An 8,561-nucleotide genomic window follows, 5' to 3' on the forward strand; every position below is an offset into this window, starting at 1 on the left:
TGGTGTTTGAAGCCTGGTCCCTTTGGCCCTTCATGATCACACATGTTGGTGTGCTGCTTCCATGAGGGCTTTGTTGCTTCAGGGCTAGATGGCCGCTTGTTTCATAGTCATTATTTAACATAGAATTGAGTTGCCTTCTAGGGTTCCTAAGGCTATACCTAATTTCTTTTACTTATTAATTGTGAATTAGGTGAAGGTTTACATTTCAGATCATCATTTTTGTTTTTGCTTCATTTTTTCTCATAGCATTTATCATCTTCTAACATACCAAATAAGCTACTAGCTATTATGTTTATTGTTTATGCCTCTCCTCCTACTAAAATGTAAGTGTAGTCACTGCTGTATCTCCAGTGAGTAGAATAATGGCAAGCACATAGTAGGTGCTTAGTAAATTTCTTAATGGAATGAATGACTAGGATATATCTAAACAAACTAAAAAGTAGACAGTGTTAGTTTACATTTTATCCCAGAAGTAATCTGTGGAGATTTCTCCATGCACAAGCCTCCTTTTTAATCCCAACATGGAATAATCCTAAACAAAACTGTGAGAAATTATATTTGTCATTAGCTCTCCCTTCCATACCCTTTATCTGACTGTGTTGTGTGGAAATTACTTAAAGACGAAAGGATAAAAATGGATCCTGTTTATTCTCAACTCGCAAAACAAACTTTTCTTTTTCTGTAATTCATGAGTCATTTCATCAGGAAGTTGGAGAGACAGGAAGGAAGTAGGATGTGTGTGATCCATGCACCATCTTGGCCAGTTACACATCTGTTTTGCATTAGGTAGTTTTTGTTTTTCTTACAAAAATAGATTTAAAAATATTCCTGATTTCTGGTTAATAAGGGTTTGATCAACTGAATTTAGCTTCCCCCTGTCCTAAGACCCCATTAAAACAACAGTAAAGTTTATCTTTTATTTTTCCTAAACTAGGATGAGCAAAGATGAAGGAGTGGAGACATTAACAAAAAAATTGCCTTAACCATTGAGTTGATTCTAATTCATAGCAGCCCCATAAGCCACAGCTGAATTGCCCCATGGGGTTTCCTAGACTGTAGTCATTTGAGGGACAATTCAATTTTTGCAGGTGTATAACTCATTGAAAGCAATTGCAATCAATGTGATGCTTTCATCACTGTAACTCCAGCACAGCCTTATCCTACCCTCCTGCCCCTAGTAACCACCAATAAACTTTGGTTGTAGTACTTTTGCTAAACTATACTTTTTATAAAGATAGATTGCTAGAGTTTTTTCTCCCAATGAGCCACTGGTGGGTGAATCTTTTGGTTAGCTGCTTAGTACGCAACCATTGCACCACCAGAGCGCCTATAAATGGAATGCAGATTGCTATGGATGGATATTACATGACTTAGTAGACTGAGAAAACAGTCTTAAGCCAGCAGTGTAGGAAATAGAGAATCAACCTGATTTATTTTCACCAAACTCACAGAAGACTCAGGAATTGGTGATCCTCATATGCTGCTGAAACTGAAGAAGGTGTGTTAGACAGGGTTCTCTAGAGAAGCAAAACCAAGACACTTATGAATATATATATATTGCTTATATATATATTGGTTTTTGAATATATATATTGGTTTTACTTCTCTCTCTCGCTGTCTCTCTCTCTCTCTCTCTCTCTATATATATATATATATATATATAGAGAGAGAGAGAGAGACACACAGCATGAAAGAATATAATAGTCCACACAGCAGTACAGAGGGCTCAGTTCAATTCACTTCCATGAAACAGTTAATGTACTGGAAGTCCTTCAACTCACTAGGGCTGCTCAGTCCAAGGTCAAAGGAGCACACAGCTGAGTCTTCCATAGAGCAATGCAGGCAGTCCAGCCACAGGCAGCAAACAACAGGGAAGGTCACCAACAGTCAGCTAGGCAACAGGAACCGCTGGTCGCAAGCTCAAGTGATGTATACACCAGCAGTGTGGCAAAGCAGGTCTCAAAGGAACCTCAAACTCTAGGGACATGGCCCACAGGTTGGGTGTCCCATGGGTAGTGTAGCTCTCAAGTTAAGGCAGAGAACTATCTAAGGAAACTGCACACTGGTCTGATCACCAGAGAGCAAGAGAGAGAGAGAGGCGGGGCTTGCTGAACCATTTATCTCTTTGCCCTCCAATCAAACTGTGACCTTACTAATCCCACATGTTCTTATTGGCCAGGATGGCACATTAAACCTACCTATCACAGAAGGAAAGGTTAACCATAGGAGGGTTGACTGCAAATCTGATTAGGGAATGTTTGGCTCTCAGATGCAATTCTGCTTCCCCATCCTGGTAAGTGAAGTTTATTTTTTAGAGAGGGTAAAACATAAGGTCCCTAGTCTGAGGGATATCAGACTCAATTGAAGGTAGGGGTTACATACTGAAAAAACATATTCAAAGTGAAATATTTTGTAGTAAGCATTGAGATACGCCTCTATCCAATTCTGAAATACTGCCAGTCATGTGTGCACCTTCCAGGCTTTTTCTGTGGGAATAGCTGAAGAAGTGATGTCATAGGTTCCCCAACAAAAACACTGAGACAGGTTACTAAATATACTATAAAATGTAGGCCACAGACAACAAGCCTCACCCACCTATTAAGCCTAGCAGCAGCTCACTAGTAAATATGAAGACCCAGCCAAGAAGCATTACTAGACTTTAAGAAAGCCTCTACTATAAAACCCAGTGACCACCAAACAGGAAAGAGCAAGTTGAAGGAACACTATATGATCAGAGAGAAGAACCCAAATTCTCACACACACACACACACACACACACACACACACACACTGCTCTCATATCTTCAGAAACATCTTCAGGGACATTTCAACCATAAAACCTGAATAAGGTAAAGCAACAACAAAAAAGGATGCATTTAAACTCTGCATTTTAGAGAGCAAAAAGAGCCTTTAGAAATTAGAACTATCATAGAAATTAAAATCTCCATAGTAGTATTAAAAGCAAACCTTGCGGAAATATCTAGAAAATTGAAAAATAAACTTTAAAGAAGGGAGGAATAAAAGATGGAGAGAGAAAAGGAAAGAGAGAACCAGGCCATGAAGGATAACCTTTTTCAAACATTAGGAGTTACAGAGAAGACATGGGGAAAATAGAGCATTGTGTTCTTTTAAGGAGACTTATCGGCATAGTGGGTTCCCAAGAGCCACTCGTGGGGGAAAAATGAGGCAGTCTGCTTCAGTAGAAATTAATAGCCTCAGAAATGCTATGGAGCAATTCTACTCTGTCCCTTATAGTGGGTATGCTCTTTTAAGATATATCAATATGCTATGGAGCAATTCTACTCTGTCAATAATAGTGGGTATGCTCTTTTAAGGTATATCAATATGTGGCCACAGGGAGCCCTGGTGGTGTAGTGGTTACGTGTTGAGCTGCAATTCATATGGTGAGCAGTTCAAAACCACCAGCAGCTCCATAGGAGAAAGACTGGGTCTTCTACTCCCATAAACAGTTACAGTCTCAGAAACCTGCAGGGGTCACTATGAGTCAGCCATGACTCCATGGCAGAGAGTTTGGCTTTGGGTATATGTGGACACATAGATATATGGCCTCTTTAGAGTACTGAAGAGCATGGATGTCACTTTGAGAGCTTGAGTCCACCTGACCCAAGCCATGGTATTTTCCATTGCATGTGAAAGTTGGACACTGAATAAGGAAGACCGAAGATGAATTGATGTTTTTGAATTGTGGTGCTGGAGAAGAATTTGAAAGTACCATGAACTGCTAAAAGGGCAAACATCTGTCTTGGAAGAAGTATGGTCAGAGTGCTCCTTAGAGGCAAGGATGGCAAGACTTTGTCTTACATACTTTGAACCTGTTGTCAGCAGAGACCAGTCCCTAGAGAAGAACATCGTGCTTGGTAAAGTGCAGGGGCAGCTAAAGAGAGGAAGGCTCTCAATGAAATGGATTGACACAGTGGTGTAACAATGGGCTCAAGGATAAGAACAATTATGAGGACGATGCAGACCCGTGCAGTGTTTCATTCTGTTGTGCACAGATAGGGTCACTGTGAGTTGGACCTGACTCGAAGGCACCTAACAACAACAACAGCATATGATCAAATCAACAACAGTAACTTCAAAAATGAGCTTGGAAGGGTAGGGGGCCATGAGTTTAAGTTAACAGAGAAGCAACTCAAAAAAGGAGGTGAGAATAGTTGCAAAACTCCAAGAATGCAATCAATGTCGTTGAATTATACATTTGGAAAGTGTTGAATTGGTGTGTATATTCTCAATAACAACCACCACCACCAAAATCCCCAAACCCTATGGATCATAGTGCTACCTGGGGTGGCCATGAGTTGAAGTTGGCCCAGCAGCAACTTATTGATTGATTGCAGATGAAAGAGATGGTCTACTTGATGAATACAGTCTGAGATTCATAACACCCAAAAAGCTCTGTTTGTCAGATCTAGTTTGAGAAAGAATCTCTTGGGCACTGAGAGTACTCATCTCTACTTCACTATTGATTTGCTGGTCCACTGAGTAGATGGACAAATGGAGACCTGATCCTTCATACCAGGTGATAGACGGGTGGGTTTCTGTGATATAGTAACTGCTTTGAGGCTATATTACTAAAAGGCAATGTATCATTTTGTTAATCAAAGATCTCTGGGATTCATCATTGCCCAAATCATAAAGTCTGCATTTAATTTATTACTTTTAAAGTACTTCACAATCTAATCCAAATATCTAAACTTTCTCTTCAACCTCTTTTATTATATTTTCACCCTACATCTGACCCCACTTCTCTATTTCCTGAGTCTAGTGTCCAATGATTCCAAATTAATATGAATATTTCCAAATCAGAGAATGCTCTCTATACTTTTGACACATCTTTAAAAATGTGGAGAAAACTATTCACCCTGAATTATTCAGGATGGGCTGTTAACCACTAAGTCATCAATTTGGAACAACCAGCTACTGTATGGGAAAAAAACGAGACTTTCTACTCATAAAAATTACAGTCACAATCATCTACCTATAACCCCCTCCCAGGGCAATGAACAACAGAAAAGTGGGTAAAGGGAGACATCGGTCAGTGTAAGACATGAACAAATAATGATAATTTATAAAGTATCAAGGATTTAGGAGTGGGGGAGAGTGGGGGAGGGAGGGGAAAAATGAGGAGCTGATACCAAGGGCTCGTGTAGAAAGAAAATGTTTTGAAAATGATGATGGCAACAAATGTACAAATGTGTGTGGCACAATGGATGTATGTGTGGATTGTGGTAAGAGTTGTACAAGCCCCCAATAAAATGATTTTTAAAAAGTTACAGTCTCAGGAACTCACAAGGGCAATTCTACCCTGTCCTATAGGGTCTTTATGAATTGGAGTAGCCTCGATGGCAGTGAATTTGAATTGGTTTGTGTTGTCTTGCCTAGGATCAGGTAATTCAGAGGTAGATTTGATAACTACTCATTGAAATCTTATTGTTGTTGTTGATAGGCGCCATCAAGTCGGCTCTGACCTATAGCGACCCTGTGGATAACAGAACCAAACACTACAAGGTCCTGCAGTGTTGTATTGATTGGATTGCCTCGATGTAATTCCATCACAGACAGCATTGTACTTCATGATGGATTTTGCAATGTCCTTGTTTATGACCGTGGTAGTTAAATAATCTGTTGCCAATTTGAGAATTAAGAGTGGAGAGGTGGAGTCTAGCCTGTCAATCAGGTCGCAGCTCGCTGACCGCATTTGGAGGTGCTAAGGAGATAAATAGCTTACTGGAGGCGGGACACACACACACACTCTCTGGGAGACATTCTAGCTGACAAGACATATGGAGCTATGCTAGTGCCTAGGGCTGGAGGAGCCACGTAGAGACCCCGGCCAGTGCGGAGATGCTTACACCACCACTGGATCCACAAGGCTTTCCACCCACTAGTCTGTGATCTTCCTGCATTCAGCATCATTTCATATGTTTCTTGAGTCTGAAGAGGAATTTATAGATTGGCATGGGATATACAGTATGGGCTAATATCGGACTTATGGACTTGATCTGGACTGGGCTGGGATGTTTACTCAATATTCAATTCCTCTTGTATATAAAGCTCTTTCTTACACACACATTTGTGGGGCTTCCTAGGTAGGGTCTTACCCAGTTTATTTCTCCTAAAAGCTTCTGGAAATCATTTAATATCTTAAGATGATCTTTTCTAATCTCAAGTCTCTGTGGCTTGATCGTGGTCCAGTCTATCACTGTCCCTAGATAGGTGTGGGGACTGGTAGTTTGAATCTTATTGGGAGCAATTACTAGTCCTGCCTGAGAGACAGCTTCACTGATGCGCATATAAGTCTGCTGTAACATGCTATCATTGGGTGCAGCTATCAAAATATCATCCATGTAGTGTATTATATACACCTCAGAGAATAGTCTTATGACTGGCTCTAACACCTTCCATATAAAGAATTGACACACAGTAGCACTGTTTATCATGCCTTGAGCCAAAGTTTTAAGATGGCACCTTTTATTAGGAGCTTGATAGTTTAATTTGGGCACAGTGAAAGCAATTCTTTCATGATCAGTAGGATCTAATTGAATAGTGAAAAAACAATCCTTCAAGTCTATCACAATCATATCCCAGTTTTCTGGAATCGTGCTAGGTGAAGGGAGACCGGGCTGCAGAGTCCCCGTAGGCTGTATAATAGAATTAATAGCCCTTAAGTCTATGAGCATCCTTCATCTGCCTGATTTCTTTCTAATTACAACACACAGGGGAATTCCAGGGGCTAAGAGTCTCTGCAATATGACCCTCTTTCAGCTGTTCTTGGACAAGATCATATAGAGCCTACAATTTTTCATTATTAAGGGACCACTGTTCCACCCATATTGGGTCATCAGATTTCCAAGTCAGCTTGATGTGTGCAGGCTTTATGACAGCGGCCCCAGCTAAAAATTTGAATATCCTAGGCCATGGCAGTTATTTTTGGGAGTCACCTCAATGGGCCACGGATCTCCCTGTTCATCCTTCCCAAGTCCATTTCCTTAGTAGCCCATATTCTTCATAATATTCTGTCACTGAATTTTGTGGAAGAATATATAATCTAGTCCCCCACTGCTGTAATAGAGCTCTTCCCCATAGATTAATGCGGGTGAGAGTTACCACAGGTTTCATGAGTCCAGATTGCCCCTCAGGGCCTGTGCACCACAAGATTTTCCTGCTCTTCCATACCTTCTCCTGATCTACCTCTCCTATTCCTCCCATGGTAAAGTCTGGGGAGCCCAGTGGCCAGGCTTTGGGCCACTGTTGATAGCTCATGACAGAGACATCAACCCCTGAATCCAGTAGTCCTGGGAATTTCTTTCCCTCGAAAGTTAGCTCCATAAGTGGACACTCCTGTTTGTCTAGAATAGCACTCCAAAATATCCCCTGACTCCGGATTTGTGTGCCTCTCCCTCAGTGGTATCATTTTTATTTATGGGAGCATAAGAGAGTAACAACAGTTGTCCTAAACTGTCTCCCTTCTTTATGGTCCAGGGCACGCTGGATCTGACACCATCACCTTAATTTCTCCATCGTAGTCCTGATTAATCACATCTGTGATGGTTCGTACACTGAGAGCATTCAAATTAGATTTCCCTAATAAAAGCCCAATTGTGCCTTCAGGTAATGGGCCCCAAATTCCTGTACCAATCACAGTAGGTTCATTATCTGGTAAAACCCGATGTCTTCCTGACTAGTCAAATTTAGTGAGGAGTTCCCCCTGCAAGTGGAGAAGAGCCATAGGCCTGATAGGTGTTGGGAGAGCGGACATCAGACTGAGAACCAGTAGCATTTCCTGTGGAACTCTGCACTGGAGGACTATCTCCCATGCTCTGTTCAAAGGGGCTCAGAGCACACCCCCTTTATGCGTTTTTTGGCTGGGCGTTACTTCCTGGTAAGTGCCCTCCATTGTTAAACCTCGAATGACAATTCTTTGCCCAGTGTCTGCCTGTATTGCAGCGGGGATAAGTCCAGATTCCTTGGAGCCCGTCTTGGGCCCTCTCCCAGAGTCTTTCCGCTGAGAATTGTCCTGTTCTTTTGCAATATCTGCTTGCAGTCTCTCTGATAATGTCCCTCTGCTCCACATGTAAAGTATCTCCCGTTAGGTCTGGTGTAATTTGCCAAAGCAGCAGCCATGAGGTTGACCCTGTGCTCATCTGTCCCTACATTCCTGCATATCCTGATACAGTCTAATAGCATGCTCTGTTCCCTGAAAGGGCGTATATAATGACATGATATATTCGAGTTCTCAAATGCTAATGTAAGAATAAGGTTATCTACTGCCCCTTTGTCTGCCACATTCTTATGGACCGCATCCTGTAATCTGGATATAAAATCTACACAGGGCTCATCATTTCTTTGCTTCACTGCTGTGTAACTTGGCCACCTGCTTCCTGATGGTATTACAGTGAACCCTCGTTTATCGCGGTTAATCGGTTCTAGACCCTACCGTGATAAATGAAATTCCGCGAAATAGGATTCCTTATTTGTAAATCAAATATTTTCATAGTTAGAGCATAGAGGACATGAAAAAACACCCTTTAGTCACCATT

Source organism: Echinops telfairi, unplaced genomic scaffold, assembly GCF_000313985.2.
Source record: "Echinops telfairi isolate 266 unplaced genomic scaffold, ASM31398v2 ScPeMD7_7458;HRSCAF=8496, whole genome shotgun sequence".
Classification (NCBI taxonomy): domain Eukaryota; kingdom Metazoa; phylum Chordata; class Mammalia; order Afrosoricida; family Tenrecidae; genus Echinops; species Echinops telfairi.